General features: G+C 38.0%; 1 long non-coding RNA gene across 5 annotated transcripts in view; it reads left to right on the forward strand.

Annotated features, from left to right (window-relative positions):
• The window catches only part of LOC134423094 (uncharacterized), a 453551-nt gene that overhangs the window by 306095 nt on the left and 130614 nt on the right, over positions 1–16842 (forward strand). For all 5 annotated transcript variants that reach the window (XR_010028998.1, XR_010028997.1, XR_010028999.1 and 2 more), the window contains one exon: positions 15116–15163. This is a non-coding gene — a long non-coding RNA (uncharacterized LOC134423094). The remainder of the gene's footprint in view (positions 1–15115; positions 15164–16842) is intronic.

Raw genomic sequence — 16842 nt, forward strand, 5'->3', positions numbered from 1 at the left:
TCCTCCTTATCCTGCTCTGCTCCTGCTCCCCCTGCAACCATCCATATAAACTCTAAGGATATATTTAACACATTTAAAGCTGTCCAGCTCTATGTAGCTCCTTGTAAAGTAATTCAGAATGATGATTCCTAGTGGGTGAGTCGTGCTCAGACATCAACTCACACATACACATAGCAGCGCAGAAAGCATGAACCTGTTAAGGATTTCACCTTTTAAGAAATGACAGAATAATTACAGGACAACATGTCCTTCATGAGTAAAAACAACTAAGCTAAAGTGCTTTCAAGGCTGGTGTGGCCTACTTCTCTTCTAGCAAGCTGCATAAATCATAAATTGCTAAGGGATTGATTCATACACTGAGTGATAACAGGAGTCTGTATAAAGGTGTATATAAATGTGTGGGTAACACAGATGAAGGCTGAACTGAGTTCAGTTCTTCAGTACAGCTTGGTAACAGAACTGAGTTGATAGAGCCAAAACCTGGACTTCATATACAGATACAGAAAATGTAGAGGATGAACCGTGTGTTACCTTAATGAAGGGTAAATAAGATGTTCCATTTTCAGACCTCTTCAGGAGGTGATTGTGATAGTTGGTAAATTGGCCTGAGGCAAAACTTAGGTGTTAGAAGTACTCATTCCTAGAATTAATGTTCCTGGATTTCAAAAAGAAGGAAAAAAGAGGGGGGTGGGTCTGCCATCTAATTTTATCTGGATGTGGGTGAATAGACATAAAAATGTTGCCATTTGCATCATTTAAAAGAAAACATGCCTTAGTTAAAAATTAAAACGACCACAAACCAGAAATGTCATCTCGCTTTTCAAGTTCTCACGTATCTATCACAGTGTCTTCCTGGTGAACCGGTTGTTAAACTTCTTTGTATGTTTTTATGACTTGAAATCTATTGAATACTGCAGTTAATCTATATTAGTGGGATGTTGTTTCTTTGTCTGAACACTTTAACTGGACAGATTGCACATACACTACAGTATCACCAAATGCCAGGTGAATCTTGCAGAGCTATGAGCAAGGGTAACTCAGCCTCTGAAGGTTTTCCAGAGATTTAAGCTGCATGAAAAAAATTATACTTGTTGAAAATACCTACTCTTTACAGACAGGGATGCTTCTTTTTCCTGAGCATAATTTTAGGGCCACAGTTTCAAAGGTCCACTTAATAGGCTTCTCCTGTACAAAAAACCTTTGCCCCTTAATACACAATGGCACATTGGTTGATCTGGATAGGTAACATTTGCACGCATAGGCAGTAGATTCTGTCATTTATGCTTGTAGATAATAGAACTTGCATGCACAAGACTCATTTGGATTTGGCCTCAGAACAGATTGGGAGGACAGATATTTAAGATTTGAGGGATAGATGCACAGTAGGGGACTGCTGGGGTAAATGATGGATGAGTCTGGAATATTGAAATGGGGATGCTAAGGAAAGAATGAAGACAGTGCTCGTCTGTTTGAGTAGTACTGAAAGCAAAAGGAGTTTATACAAAGAGCAAGGCAAGAATGATATCAAAGGTCACCTTTCATTGTGAAGAGAATTTGAGACATGAAATTTTCTTTTCTGAAATATGTTTTTGCCCTATGGTCTCTGTCCAGTGAAGGCCTTTAATCCATCTTTCATGAAATTTCAGCCAGAGCCTAGTGCTTCATGTCACTGATACCAAGTAATTTAACAGAGATTGTAGATATGTAAGGGTCAATCCTTCAACTCAGGTGAGACTTTTAGGCTCGCTGAAGTAATGTTAGTTTTGTGCCGGCTGATAAAATGTGCTTGGATGGTTAGATTCTTTCAAAATTACTATAATTGTAGAATATCCCTCTATTTGACTTTGGTCAGCCAAGACTAACATTCTGGATCTGAATTTCGGGGACGTCATTTACAATATAAGAGGAAGCTGGTATCCAGATCTAAATGTTTACATTTGAAATCCCAACGAAACAAAGCTTGGTGCCTACTCCAGGGCCATAACACAGGGGATGATATAATCTGAAACCAGACTGTGAAAAGCCTATTACATTTTAATATCACAGTGGTCACTCAACCTAGCGCAGACTCACTCTTTGCTTAAATAAGATCTCACTGAAATAAATATGAGTCATGCTGGAGTCAGTAGTATTTTTCTTGTGGCTCTGTTTTGGTGCACTGACTGTGTAATATCAAGACCTCTGCAGCAATGCACTTAAACACAAGTGGGTGAAATATGGGGAGAGCAGGAGTCCTAATTTCAAATTTCTTGGGTTTGTCAGATTATGTTGTATTGTATCAGATTTTTCTGTGAAAGCTGAGGCCACAGGAGTCCCATTACGCTTTCTGGGCAAGATCCTCAGATGATGTAAATTGGTGCAGTGCTGCTAGACTAAGTGGAACAGTGTTGATTTCAGTGGCTCAGGATTTAGCCCAGTAGGTCTGAGATGGCCATAAAACCTCACTCTGTGCTTGGAAAGTCATACCCTATAAATGCTTCCACAGTGCAGTTTTTTATAGTGTGTATAGGAAACTCACTTTGTGACTTAAAAACACTAACTAGGCAAGGTCAAATTTCTGTTGTTCTCACACCATAACTGTTAATACTAATAAGTGAAGGTTTAAGTGTGCTGTCTCTTAGTGTTTTTGATCTTTTTCTATTCTGAGTTTGTCGCTCTGAGCTATTTGTATCTTGGGCCATTTTATAAGTACACAAACATAAAGAGAATATTGCTAGCAGGGACTGTCTTGGTGTCCTGCGTAGTAGAGTATCCTTCTGACAATGCCTGTGTTTACTTGCACAAAAGTACCAGGTATATAAATAGCATGCAGATGCAGTTAGTCTACCCTAAGTTTCCTCAAGCACTCACATTCCTTTTTCACATGGTAACTAATGAAATGACATTTTTGGAAGGAAGTGTTATGTCTCGTTGTGTTAGCTGTTTCAGTGAATGCGAACTCCATTGCATTCACTGAGTGTGCTCCTGCTTTGGCATTAAGAGCTGAGGTGGCAGTCATTTGAAAGTATTTTGCAACAATTACCTTATAAGTAGATTTGCTTCTGCAAAGGGAAGGAGAGCGTATTAAGTGAGCTATAGAAGCAGGCATTTATGTGCTTCTCTGTTAGTATACAACAGCCCTTATTTTGTAAACACAAAGATAATATAAGATAATCCATTTCTTCAGTTGCACAAACAGTTCAAAAGAGATTTGTAATGAAATGGCTTCTAGCAATCTTTAATATTTCATGGTCATTTTTTGGGAGGGTGGGGGGAAACCCCCAGCTTGACTCCCCTGTTTATCTTTTTCGCTTGAGAGGCTGCAGGCTCTGGTTCTGATTTCAGTGTGTATTAGGCTGTGGGTAGGTTGGGCCTTGAGTGTCTCCAGAAACCAAGGAGAACAATAGCAGCTTCACACTGTGTTGTGCTTCAGCTCCAGTGAGTAATGCTAAATTGCTTGCTTTGTCACAACCACATGCTTCCCTTCATGATCCTAATGGGTCCCTGCAGATCCAGTGGGGATCACAACACTGGCTGCATACATTTTTTAAGATTGTTTCAAGATATCATGGAATACATCCAGAACCCAGATTGATGTTTTCTTTGGGGCCCCAGAGCATGGAATTTTTAATTACTAAAAATAACAATAGGAAAAACAGTTTAATCTTTTAGAGAAATGTTTGGGGAATAAGGGTTAGGACAACTTGTTTCAGAGCATTATTTCCCTCAAGGATAAAATTTATATCATTATACTAAAATTATAAAAAAACGTTGTCTGTCTCTGTTCTTGTGTCTTCAGACAGTGGGCACATTGTACCCTTAAGTGGACATTGCTGTTTCTAACTCATATTTTTCTTAGCCCTCTCACTTCATACACTAATCTTTACCTACCTTGTAAAGTTTGATTGGGTGTTTGATGCCACTTTCAGAGGCGGCATGTAGTTGGATTTCCTTGCACTTGCTTGGACATAATGAACCCAAATTATGGCTAGTAGGATTTGTAGGCATATTGTGATCTGGGAAAGAATCTAAGGCAGTAAGTGTAAGGCTGTCCAGAAGGGATCACACTTGAATGCAGTGAATACTGAGGGCATGCTCTAATCTAACTTTGATAACTCCAAGACTCTGCTGAACTTTTAAGTTAATTAGGGTCACAATGACCACTAGATTTTTATACCTCTTTTCTCTTGAAGCTCAAATATATGTCTTGGTACACCTTTTCATATTGACTTGCTCATCCACACTTTAAATTACACAGCTAGTAGCAATAATTAGATTTTTGTATTACTGAAAATGGATTTGTGTGCCAGAAGACTCAAGAATATCAGACAAAATGAATTTTTTAAATGAGGCAACAACTGAAGAAGTGGAAGTAGCCCTAGTGACCTAGTAATATGTATCCACATCTCTAAAAGTTTTTTGATAACTTGGAAAATTCAAACTGCAACTGAAAAGCACTGTGTATCCCCAGGCAGGCTTAATTTGCATGATCAGCACTTACTCAGCAGAGTACCATGAGTATGTGAGACCTTGGTGTATTAAATGGGTCACATTTAACTGTCCTTGAACAATTCCTCCTGTGTATTAAACATAAACAAGCTTTTTGTCATATTCAGCATCACTGTTCTTTTTTCTCCACACTTTCTTTGATACAGAGTAATTTTTCTATAGGAAATTTTAGAGACACACAGTCAATATGTTATGCCACTTTCCTCCCATAGTCTTGCTTTAAAAGTCTGCACTTCTCTCATTTTGTGTTCCTTGTTTTTTGGTTTTTTTTTTTTTTTTTTTTTTCCAAGAGTTGGAGAATTCCATCTGAGCAAAAATTTAAATTAAAGTTGGTTTTTATAGCTGAGAATTGTTGGGCAAATTGCAGTCTGTCTTAGTTTTCCAAATAGCCTTTAGAGACAGACTGTTCTTTTCTTGTCATATAAATCCACTGAGCATGGGTCAAGGTGTCTGTTGGTAACTGGAAAGAAGAGGCAAGACACTACTGGACTTCACAAGCTGTGGAAGGAAATGGGTAGCAGTGTTCAAATGTAAATAAAGATGGCAGGAAAATGGGGTTTTTTTCCTTTTTCACAATAAAACCCAAACAAGTTCTTCTTTAACACCCTTTGGTGTTTCCCTATGATTTATTAAATAAAACACTACTTCTTTATGTTACAGGAGATACCTTTCTGCGCATTAAATATTTTTAGTGGTATCCAGTAAACCTTTCTCAAAGGTTGTGAGTGGTTTTACACCCTGAACAGTTTTGAAAAGAACTCCATGAAGTCACTGTCTGCTATGCCAAAATGTAAATCCTGCATTCAGTGAAGATAAAGAAGAGAGTGGGGGAAAAACCCTTTTAAGTTGCATTACACAAAGAAAGCTTTAAAAAGCATTGGTTTTAAGCATGCTACTAGCTTTGATGTAATTAGCTTGATGTTAAAACCGTGGTACACTAATGTCTGAATGAAAGGTACTATAATTAAATTATACATTCTATTTGCAGTGCTTTTCTATTTCACAGATTTGTAAGTTTAGACTCCTGCATGTACAAAAAGTCTCTGTTTAGATCACCCATTTTCCAAATCCTATCCCAAGCTGGATGTCTGAATGGAGCACTCTTTTATGTAAAATATGGGGTGACATGTCAGCAAAAAAATCAGGTTTGTTCAGGATTATTTTAAATTCGGCCCACTCAGTGTGAAAATCTAAACACATTAGAAGATTCAACCCTAGGGGAAATGAGCAGTCCTTATATATACAGGACCTAATGAGCCCTGAAGGTAAAAATTTGAATTATGTTGTCTAAGTTTTAAATAACTTCTTTTAGAAAAATCTTCATTATTTCAATTTTAATTTTTTTTAACAGAGGCCTTAGCACTATTCTCATTCTTCAATAGAGGGTTCATAGGACACTTTTACTGACAAATTGCCTTTAAGGACTTTTTTGAATATTACCTTCACAGTGTTCTTAAATTTGACTGTCTTAAAATAGTCAAGTAAGGTGGATAACTCCCTTCAATGTGTTTTCAATTGCAGATCATGGCACTTTCATCCAACAATTTTGTAGAGATAACTTTTAATTACAGTAATAAGAACCACATGGGCAATGATTGATGCAAACCTGATGTGTTCTCTTACTTTATTAATCTTTTTAATTAGAGACAAAAGAAAGCTTTATCTTTTGAGAAGAAGAGAAGAGATGTGATATTCTGTTGCACTTTTGTAACTTAAAACAATTTGATTGCTTACCAGAAGCTTTTTGCTTGGATGCAAATGGCAAGAGGAATTTGCACATTTTCTCTTCCAGTTTGCTTGCCTTCAACACTGTGTGCTGCCCCATATGGCACCAGACTGCTGAGAGTATGGAACTCTTCCCTTAGTTTTACTTCAATTCTACAAATTTCTTATAAGCAGAGTTTACAAACTCAATTAGAGAGCAAGAAAATGAGGCAGTTAAACACACCATACGTCAGGGCAGTTGATTGCCAAAGGCTAGCTTGTATGAGATGTTAAGACCTATGAGATATCTTGTTCTTTAACTCTTTAGCTTTAGGAGCTGAGACATCTTAGCGTCTCTTAGGTCCACTGTGGCTATGGTTTCAAGCAGCTGTAGTTTAAAATGGCACACAAACAAGATGATGTTGATTCAGGTGCTAATGCAGGTCTTTGAAAGAGACACTGTAAATATTTTACCTGAACTGGTTTAAAGGATTCACTTCCCTTGAGTATGCTGAAGGTTAGATTTAGTTCCTTCTCTGGCTTGAGATACTTCAAAAACTTATGGGTAAAGTTTAGTTTGCGCATGTTTGCCTAGAGTTTTTTGTGATGAAAGTACTCTGAGTAACGCTAATGGATGTGGTGGAAAAATAGCACAGTGGCTTTTCCTATTTACTATTGTTCAAATTTTTTCATATTATGTAATGCCAATAGTGTTCCAAGTGAGTTACTAGCAGGTAAAGGCAGGGTTTCTGCTCTAGAAGGTTCATATTCTAACTAAAAATATGACATCTCAGGGCTTTACAGAGAGGCATGAACATCCTATTGTGCATATAGGATGTCAAAAGCAAAGCCAGCCTGTGATACCTGTATTCTGTGGTTCAGATAAAAACCCTGTAAATTAACCTATATCAGCACACTTCACAAAATGTTCTGTAAAGTAACAGTGAAAGAACAGCACGTGCTTTTGGAGACCTGAAGTTCTGTAAGCTTCCTGCACTGCTTCAGCAATAGCATATAAATAGCCCAGATTCCATCCAGCACTGTGGCTTGGTAATCTGTGCTCACATGTTAGGATGCTGACTTTGGGCCTGATCCAAATGCCTTTGAAGTCAGTGGAAGACTTTCAACTTCAGTGAGTGAACTGCGGAGGTGTTTTGTGGTGCTTTCTTGTGCCAGCCAATTTAGAAATGTCAGTGGGAACAGGGAAGAGGAGAAATTCAGTTTCCTGTACCAACTCAAAGGTAAAAGGAATTTGTTTTTTAATTGTTATTATTTTTAAAGAACATTTGCCAAAATATGTTTGTGCCTGTCGCCACATAAAATGGACTGGGTTTGTAATAGGTGATGGTAATGGAGAGAGAATGGCAGTTTGTTAGATTCACTGTGAATCTTTATTTGTGTAGTAGAAGTGGGTGCACAGCTCACTGTTTATATAAATGCTAAGTTAGATATGGTCTGTTTTAAAGGCATTCCAGACAACTTTTAAGAGGACCTACTAGCACTCAGTGCCAGTCAAACTGTGTCCTTGCCTGCAAATTAGTTCTATGTGATTGCTTAAGTCGTGATACTTGGACCACAGAATTGGGAAAGTTAGGCCTTAAAAAATATATATTAGGCTTGCATTACACACACTAATAAAACTGTTTTAGCCAAGCCCATTGATCCATCCTGGGTCTGGAGGCACAGTAACTCTAGAATCCCCCTGTAATGTAGCAAGGGTGGCAGGAGGGAATTGAAGTGCTCAGGAAGCTTACATTTGTTTCAAGCTGTCACACTCAGTGTGAGGATGTCTGGTGAAAGCATGGAAGAAGTACTGCATTTTGGGATTCCTAGAAAGGTACCCTGGCATATATTCCTACACACATTTGTCATATCTAAGTTACTGAGCAATTGAATTTAGTAATAATGACCGTGAATTAACCATCTGTCAAAGAGAAGGAATATTTACTTTAACCCTCAGGCTGCCACACATGCCTTTGTGTTGCACACAGCATTCCTTTGATTGCCAGAGTGGAAGTGTGGCAGTAGACCAAAAGTTAACATGGAGAGATAGGGATACATTCCCTTATGTTTTCTGAGAAATAATTATAATTTTGCTCATTTGTTTCAGCCAAACTTTAGCAATATCAGAATTCTTTCTGCAGATTGATTTGATTTTGAAAAAGAGTGACTGCTTCATGCTGCAGTACATTTCAGCTTTAAAGACTTGGGATCTTTTAAAATTATCCTTGATGTTACCTGAAAAGAGATGGTTTTTGCATAGAAGACTTAAAACTGAAAACTATTGGATTTTCTACTGAAATTGCCCTCCATATTCCACTTCAATTCATCTTCTAAATGAGACTGTGTATATCTTTAAAAATATTGTGCTAGTGTATCTTCAGAGTTCAGAGTAGTTCAGAGGCCATTTGCCAAACTTACTTCCTTGCTGTGTACTGTGTAAAAAAACAGATTGAATTCTCAACATCCAGCCCAAAGTTTATAAAGAAATAAATGTAACAACTAATTTAGAAAGTTAGCAGGTTATCTGGTAACATCTGTGTGGTGGAATTATTTGGTTTGGTTTTCCCTCCTTGGATTGAACTGGTTTCTGAGATCTGTTCTTCCAGACATTACTAGTCTCTATTAGTTTTTCTGTAAGTACTAGTTAAAAATATAATGACAGTCCCATTTATTCCATTTTGAGAACTGACTGGATCATATTATATAAATGTAACTATTTGGCCTATTTTAAAAATTATATGTAATTATTTGAGGCAAGATTTTCAGCCAAACCTATCCATTTGTTTGCTGAGACTTTGAAACAACTTTCATGAAGGCTTGCAGTAGTCTAGGAAATGGATGCCTGTAGAATGTTGGAAAATGCAACTTGTCCCTGGATAAGTGAAGTTTGAGGGTGGGCTTTTGGGGTTTTTGTTTTTTTGGTTTGGTTTTTTTTGGAGGGGTTTGTTTTTGTTTATTCCTTTTATAAACTTGCTGTTTTCCCTGCTGCCTTTCTCCTTTTCCGTATTTTCTGATGATTTTAAGTTCTCCTAACTGATCCACTTCAACCTTATAACTTGTAGAAACATACATATGGAAAACATCAAGATACTTAATGACTTTCATGATTTCTTTGGGATAGGAAGAGGGAGCAGGGGAAGCAAAGGTCATTGGTCGCACAGTAAACTCATTGGTACAACTGAAGTGATCAGTCTTCTCACCTGTCTCTCGCAGTAGCTGCCTCCTTTCTGCTTGGGAGTTAACAGCTGATGGTGCTGAGGTGAAAGCTTCCTCATCCCTTGCCATGTGCTGTAAAAAGCTGAGCAGCTAAATGGCTGCTGATAATTTTACCAAATTGAACTTTTATAGATCTCCAGCTCCATGCATCATCTTTGTAAGAATCACCTCCTGTCTGTTTGGAGCAGTTTCATGGCCATTCTGCACAGTCTGGACTGATGATCGAAGGCCAGGCAGCTACCAATACCTTGTAGTACTTTCTTGTACCATAATGAAAGATTGTAAATGTGCTGTCATCTGCATTTTGCAGTCTTCTCAGTGGCTATCTAGAACTACCCTCAGGCTGAGATCAGACTTTCTCCATTTCCCCTTTGTAAGGCTGCATTGCTTCTAATATCTGAAAAAAATTCTGAAATGGAAAGAAATACAGGCAAAGAGAAGTGGAACTTTTCAGTATCAGCTGAAGTAATCATATGGTATAAAGTATGTTTTCCAAAGATTTCTCCTATTTGTTTCATGAAGAGTCACATTCTGTGGGTGGTTAATTTGAGCCACACTGTGTCTTCTATTTCAACAATAGTTTGTGTTTATATGCAAGTTTGTACCTTTGTCCTGCAAAATATTGTACAATGCCATCTTTAAACAGTCTTTATCTTGCAGTTCTAGCTTCCCCCTACCTCCCTTGAAACGTAGGTGGTCACCCAAAGTAAATAGAATTCCTTCTACTCCCTCCACATCTGCTATGTGTTATCTGGCACTCACCTCTGACCCTGATATTCATCATAAGAATAAGAATTGCATCCTATTCAGCTGCTTGTGTGCACTTTAACTCCAGTGATCACTGACTGTTGAAATAGTATGTGCTGGGAGGAGAAATTGCTGAGACATCATTAGGGTTCAGACTGGACTTTCTGTTTTCTTGTGCACTTTTGGATAATTAAACAGAAGTCTAGGGATAAGCAGGTCAGCATAATACACCAGGGAAAAAAGCTTGGTATAATTCAGGATTGTAGTGGCTGGTGAATGTGACCAAACAAGTTCAATGCTAACTCTTAGTGAGGAGGACTTCTGAGTTCTGTTTGTAAGCTGCTGGATCAAATTATATTGTGCATTTGCATAGAGAGATAGTATCCTCTATGGAAGCAGTAAGTTTAAATGTACGTCTGTGATGCAAACAGTTAGTGATCCTCTTCCTTTCATTTAATAACACCACCCTCCATGACCTGGTGGTATCATTCAGGGAACAAAGTAAATTTTTTTTGTGAGTAACAGTTTTAGAATCTGGTCTTATATGTGAGGATCTGTATGTTAGGATGAACAAAGATCTGGCCTCTGCCACCCCACTAAATAGAAACCATCTGAAATTTTCCTTTTTTCACAAGGATGGACAGAATTATTTTTTGAACACTGTGGAGGAAGAAATAAAACTGCCAATTTGCTTGCCAAGGATGAATCAATTAAAGTTTTGGGAAATTTACCAATTCTTTGATTACTGAAGACTTTTTGCTACTTGCTCTCTTCTTTCATGGCAAAGGTGTGAAGGAGGAGCCCTTTGCTGGCCCCTAATCTTCACACTCATATCTTCAACTGAATTATGATGATAGTCATAGAGCAATGGGAGCTAAATGTGAATTTGGACTGTGGAATAAACTGCAAAATCTTAAGGGCTTTTAGCTGTCAACTTTATCTCCCTCTCTCCATCCACCCACCCTGTCCACAATCCTTTTGATTTTCAGAAAAATGATTTGGGAACCAATGGTTTTTTGTGACCAGTGTGGTTTATCAACTGCCACTCCTGCCCTTTTGGTGCTACAAGCCTCAACACTGCTTACAGAAAAACAAAGCCAAGACCTCCTTGTACCCACACTTCGAGGTGATCTCTGTCAGTCCAGCAAAAGCAGTTCTTGCATGTGCACTTCTAGTCAGAAGGCCATCATGTGATTACTAGCACCTAGTAGTGCTCAGTTATGCATACCAATTATCAGGATGTGAATAGATTTATTTCTTTCCTTTTAAATTGTTTATGCTTCTTCACTTGCCCAGTTTGTTTCCTTGAGCATGTCTGTTTTTATATTTAGCAAAATTAACAAGGGATGAAATAGGTGCTGAGGATGTTAATTATGTAATTATATGAGCAAAGACATACTGTGTAATGGACAGGGAAGAAAAATGACAAAGACCTTACATGAGGAAATTAAATCCCATGTTAGGTTTTTGATTAAGGTTCTGATTTTTACTGTGTTGCCAGTGGCCACTGGTGACCTCAGATGTGAAGGTGAAGAGTTTTATTTCTTGTTTGCATTTATTTAAGTGTGCACATGTGCATCTGCTATATAGTCACATTAGTGGGTGGGTGGAGGGGGGGACTTATCAGCAGATTAAAATATGGGAGGCAGGATTCTCATCCAGGAAATCATCTGTTTGAAAGAGACTGTAAAATGGAATGAAAAGGATCGTATGAACCTTAGTGGTACCTAAGTGGTTTTAGTTTGTGTGTTGTTAGAAATCATGCAGTGTCCTTTGGTGCCCTTTTCATCTTGATCGTCTTAATAAAGAAGACCAGTTAGTTTGAAAGGTAGTTCTCAATTGGAATTGACTTCTGATCACCCTATCACTTCACAATCCTTTATACATCAGGAACACTTGAAAGTATATGAACATGTTTGTGGGGATTTTTCTTTTCCTCCGGAGAAATTAAATTATTTATGCTAGAATTATTCTTATTGTGAGTTATTTTTATAATTGAATCAAAACTGTGTAGGCTGATACAGCCCCAAGTCACTGTTGTGATCTGAAAAATCCTCAAAATAGCTGAGCAGAATAACTTTGTCACTTGTTTGTCATACCAGTTATGACAATGGGTCATTCCATGGATGTCTAAAATGATCTTTAGCCACATTTTATGAAGCCAGAACTGTAATCCAATAACAATTTTCTGGCTAAGTGCTTCTCAGTTGCCACTGGGGACTATCTGCATCATTGTTGATGCTCTTAAAATGAGTTTAAGTTAAAAGGACACAAATTTCATATTTCTTTCCTTATTTTCTTGAGAGTAATCTAAGAAAATAATACTTTAAATAATTGCATTCTGGTTCCTGAGGGATATCAGCATAATTGCATTGAGGATACCTTTATTTTTATGCATTTATTTATTAACAAAGAACTACATTCCATCTGTAAACCAAATGATTGGTCCACTGGCACAAAACAATAAAGTAATGTAACCTCTGGTTCATTAAATTGGAATATAGGGATTGAATTACTAATTTATGTTGGTTTGAATTTCTTGCTATAAATTTTACGATTCTAAGATGTAAGGGAAAAGTATATCCCATGATGTAGGCTGCCTGTAGTTCCAGCCAGGAAAATTTATATCAGACTCATGGATGGTGAAGACTGGCATGGTTCATCTAGTACTTTGGTGGGCACTTCACAGAAGGCACAGCTGAAAAAAAAACCCAAAACAAACCAAGAAAGCACAAACTTTTATTTAAACTGAAAATGTTCTGTAGGGGTCACTTTTAAATATGAATAGTGTGAAATGCTGGTTTCTGAAACTCTGCCACATGAAGGTTGGGTAGCAAAAGAAATGAACAATGAGAGATGCTTCATAAACCTTTAGTGGTTTCATTTCATTTCTGTGTTGTCTCTCCTGCAATCCACTCTGTTTTATTCACTGTAATCTTGAATTCAAAACTTCTGTACAAATTTCAATCTGCTATTAAGTTTGCTCTATTCTGATCATTTCAGTTTGATTTCTGTGTTTAACAGTCTCTGGAGCTGTTTGTAGAAGCAAATGTAAAACCCATATAAGACAATATGTTCTCTTCAGTGTTATTATGCTGACTGGATTCCTACTGGGACCTAATCCTCTGTTATCACAGGTTGAAGTGTGAACTGTCTCTTATTTCAACCTGCATGGCCACAGACAAGTCACTTTCTGTGAACAGTGTCTGCCTCAGTGTTGTACTTCTTCAAAAGTTGTGTTCGTTTCCTTCCTGAGTAGCACAAAGTATTTCACAAAGGCTGCCCTCAGATTTTTGGGGGCAATATTAGCTAAGCTTTCCCTTTCTTACAAAGAATGGGTAATCTAAGCCACCTGTATGGCAATCTGTTGAGAATATTTAGGAACTGAAAATTGATTCAATGAATTTGAGATGATGTGATGTTTCCAGAATTTTGGCAGTAAAGCCACGCTTACTGTGACCTTTAACTGCCTCCCCCCTTCTCCACCCTGGGTTTTTGTTTGGAAACCAGATAGGTACATCAGGGTGCTTGTCTCTATTCTGTACTAAATCTCACTTTTTACTGGGTTTTGAGGAAGCCACAACAGGAAGTAGTTTAATACATCTATGAAATAGCACATGACTTGCTTGTTTCACAGTGGTTTCCAGGTGCAAGATGCCATTATGATGGGGCAGTTTGCCTGCTGGAAGTCTGGGCTTTCTCTGCAAAAAACTTACCAGTTATTTGGTTACTCATTAACACACTGTGAACCACCATTAATTTTGATACACAAAACAAAAGATCAAGGTTCTTCCAGCTTAAAATTTGCACTTGCTTGATGGTAGAGGAGATTTCAGTCTCTTCTGACCACAAGGAGGGCCTGCTCCTCTCCACCCTGGTGTCAGGTGAAGGCTATGAGCCCTCAGGCAGGTCAGCAACAATTGACGCTCTCAGGTCAGAGCAAGGCCAGCTTGGATCAGGTTCCTCAGTGCTGGTCCTGTCAAGTTTTGAGCATCTCCAGTGGCAGGGATTACACAGTATCTCTGCCCTATATGTTAGTTTTTTACTGTCCTGATGATTTTTTCCCACTTTAACAATATTTTATTGTAATATTCCTTCTTGCAACTTGGTGTGATTATTTCCCATCCTGTCACTGGTGCACCTATTTAGAAGAGATTGGCACTCTATCTCTCTCTCTCTTTCTTTCTCTCTCTCTCTCTGCCTCCCTCCCTCCCCCTCTCTCCTACTTCAGACTGTGTTTGAGACTAGCTAAAGTTGCCCTTTGCTGAACCTTCTCTGTCTTGCAGAGCTTCAGAATTTTCAAGGAATAGTGTTCTGCCTTTCATAGTTGGACCTTTATTGAACTTCATTTGAACTTGATTGATAAACAAATTCTTATACTCTCATGTAAGAATAAGGTTTTCTATTTCAGAGTCTGAAATGTGGGCACATTTGGCGTCTGTAAAGTGTATAATCTGGATTTGATAATCATGCTATTGAAAGCTGGTTTATGAAGGACAGGCATTTGCAGGTCATACTTTTGCTACAAAGACTCATATCACTTGGTGTGCATTATGTCACTGAAACTATGTGTGTTTCCCTTGAGGCAATGGCTGAACACCATGAACCTTGATTGTTTCCAAGGGCTCAGGGAGACCCAGGCATCCTGAGCTCTAGTCTATGCTGATTGTCCATAATGCACTTGAAGCTTATCTTTCTATACTTCATGGATTCACAGTATATAAGCATTTGCATAATATGAAAAGTCTAAATGGAAGAAATGTGCCAATTATCAAATATTAAATAGATTTCAGGATGCTCAGGCATTCACTTTTCATTATAGATGTGTCCTTGCTATTCTTGAATTCTGTCCGGAGGATGATACTAGAAGGTTTTATGTGTACTTGACTGGAAAATATATTATTTAAATAAGTCTAATTACTAACTATCTGTTTTGTTTGTGTGGGTTTTTTTCTAGAGTTCTTGAACAGGAGGTGATCTGACAAAAAGCGTATTTGCACCACAGGTAAGTGACACAACTGATTATATGAATTTTTTTGACAGTATTTATTGAAGTGAAATTGGTAGTCAGTTAGGAGATCTGTGGGCATTTGCTGTCCCTGAAACTGCCTCTGTTCTCTCCAATTTCCCTATGGGCTGTGTGTGCAGTGTGAGTCCCCCAGATCTGTGGGGACTCTGGAGGAGATGGGGTGTTGGCCTCCTAAATGCTGTCCCAGGCTGATGCCAGTATATCTGATCTGTTCACACTTCCAGGAATTTAAACCAAGTTCTCTTTTGATCCTTACATGGCATTGCATGACGGGTTTCAGGGCATCAGAATTGTTACTTAGACAACTGGATTTGGTATCAAAATACAAGAGAAGTAAAGATAAAGTAAGATAGCTAGGGAGGAAAAAGTGAAAGTATGGAGAGGACATTGCAAATATTAATTTAAATTTTGGGGAGATTGCTTTCTAGATTGAGTAGCCAGCACTAGGGTAGGAAGGAGATGTAAGAAGTTGGGCTTGATATACACATAAGAACCATTCTTAACAACTTCAAAGAACAAGTGGTTTCTGCCTTAGCACACCTAAACTAGATTGTTTCAGCACACCTAAAAAAGGTTGCATCCTCTTTCATGTTGCAAGTAACATAATGTTTGGGATTTTTTTTTATCCCTTTAACAGTAAACACTGTTCCACACACCTGTTTTATAAAGTCTGGTTGTAGGGCACTGGATGTCCATTTTTCTGTGTTGGTGTTGGGGGAGCTGCAGTTCTAGTTTTAGCTCCAGCCCCTTATAAACCATATGAGCCAAATGTTGTTCAGCACAAAACCAGCCATTGCTTTTGTACTTTTTAAGCAAATTAAACAGGTGGATGTCAAGCAGACAATAGTTTTTTCTGAGTCACATTTTCAGAAATGCGTTTGATGGCCGCACCGTTATAGTAAAGACCAGCAGCCCTGTGGTTCTATAATTTCTATTCAATGGCACTGCTTTAGACTAACTGGCAGTAGGCTTTTTTCTACTCACCAACCTGTTTCATTCAGATAACTCCTCAGTCATCAAAGGCTCCTTCTTTGGTTGCACCACAATCATTGTGACAGTTCCAGGTAAGAGTATTTGGCAGGGATAGCTCAAGGGTTCATTCTTTTCAGAATGTTTACTTTACCTGACATATCTTTCCTGGGTGCCACAGTGATTAGTCATCTGTATATTATTTAAGGGAAGCTAAGGAATAATATTCTTCCCTAGAAGAGTATTCTTCCCTAGAAACAGATAAAGAGTGTATAATAAAAATCATAAATAGCAAAACCCTCTCAGTACTGAAGATGTGCTAGGAGAGATGCTTGCACAGCAAGCAAAACACTGTGTAGAACAGTGTGAGCATGTGTATTCTAGATAGGGCAGAGAATATTGACTGTCATAAAGATTAACTGAAAATCCTCATTTATAAATTACTGTAAACAGGATTTTTAAATTCATTTCTTCGCAAACTTTAAATATTTGGGTTGATAACATCCACATTGGACCTCCTCTTGGGGCAAAACATTTGGAAAGACTGATCAAAATAGTTTGGTTTTTTCTGGAGAGGAAGTGAATATGTATTGTTCTGTGTAAAATTTTGAGCACATTTTCTCCCCTGAATTGCACCTTTCGTTTGCTGTTTCAGTATACCATCAAAATCTCTTGTCAAAGTGTGA

Source organism: Melospiza melodia, chromosome 11 (assembly GCF_035770615.1).
Source record: "Melospiza melodia melodia isolate bMelMel2 chromosome 11, bMelMel2.pri, whole genome shotgun sequence".
NCBI classification, from domain to species: domain Eukaryota; kingdom Metazoa; phylum Chordata; class Aves; order Passeriformes; family Passerellidae; genus Melospiza; species Melospiza melodia.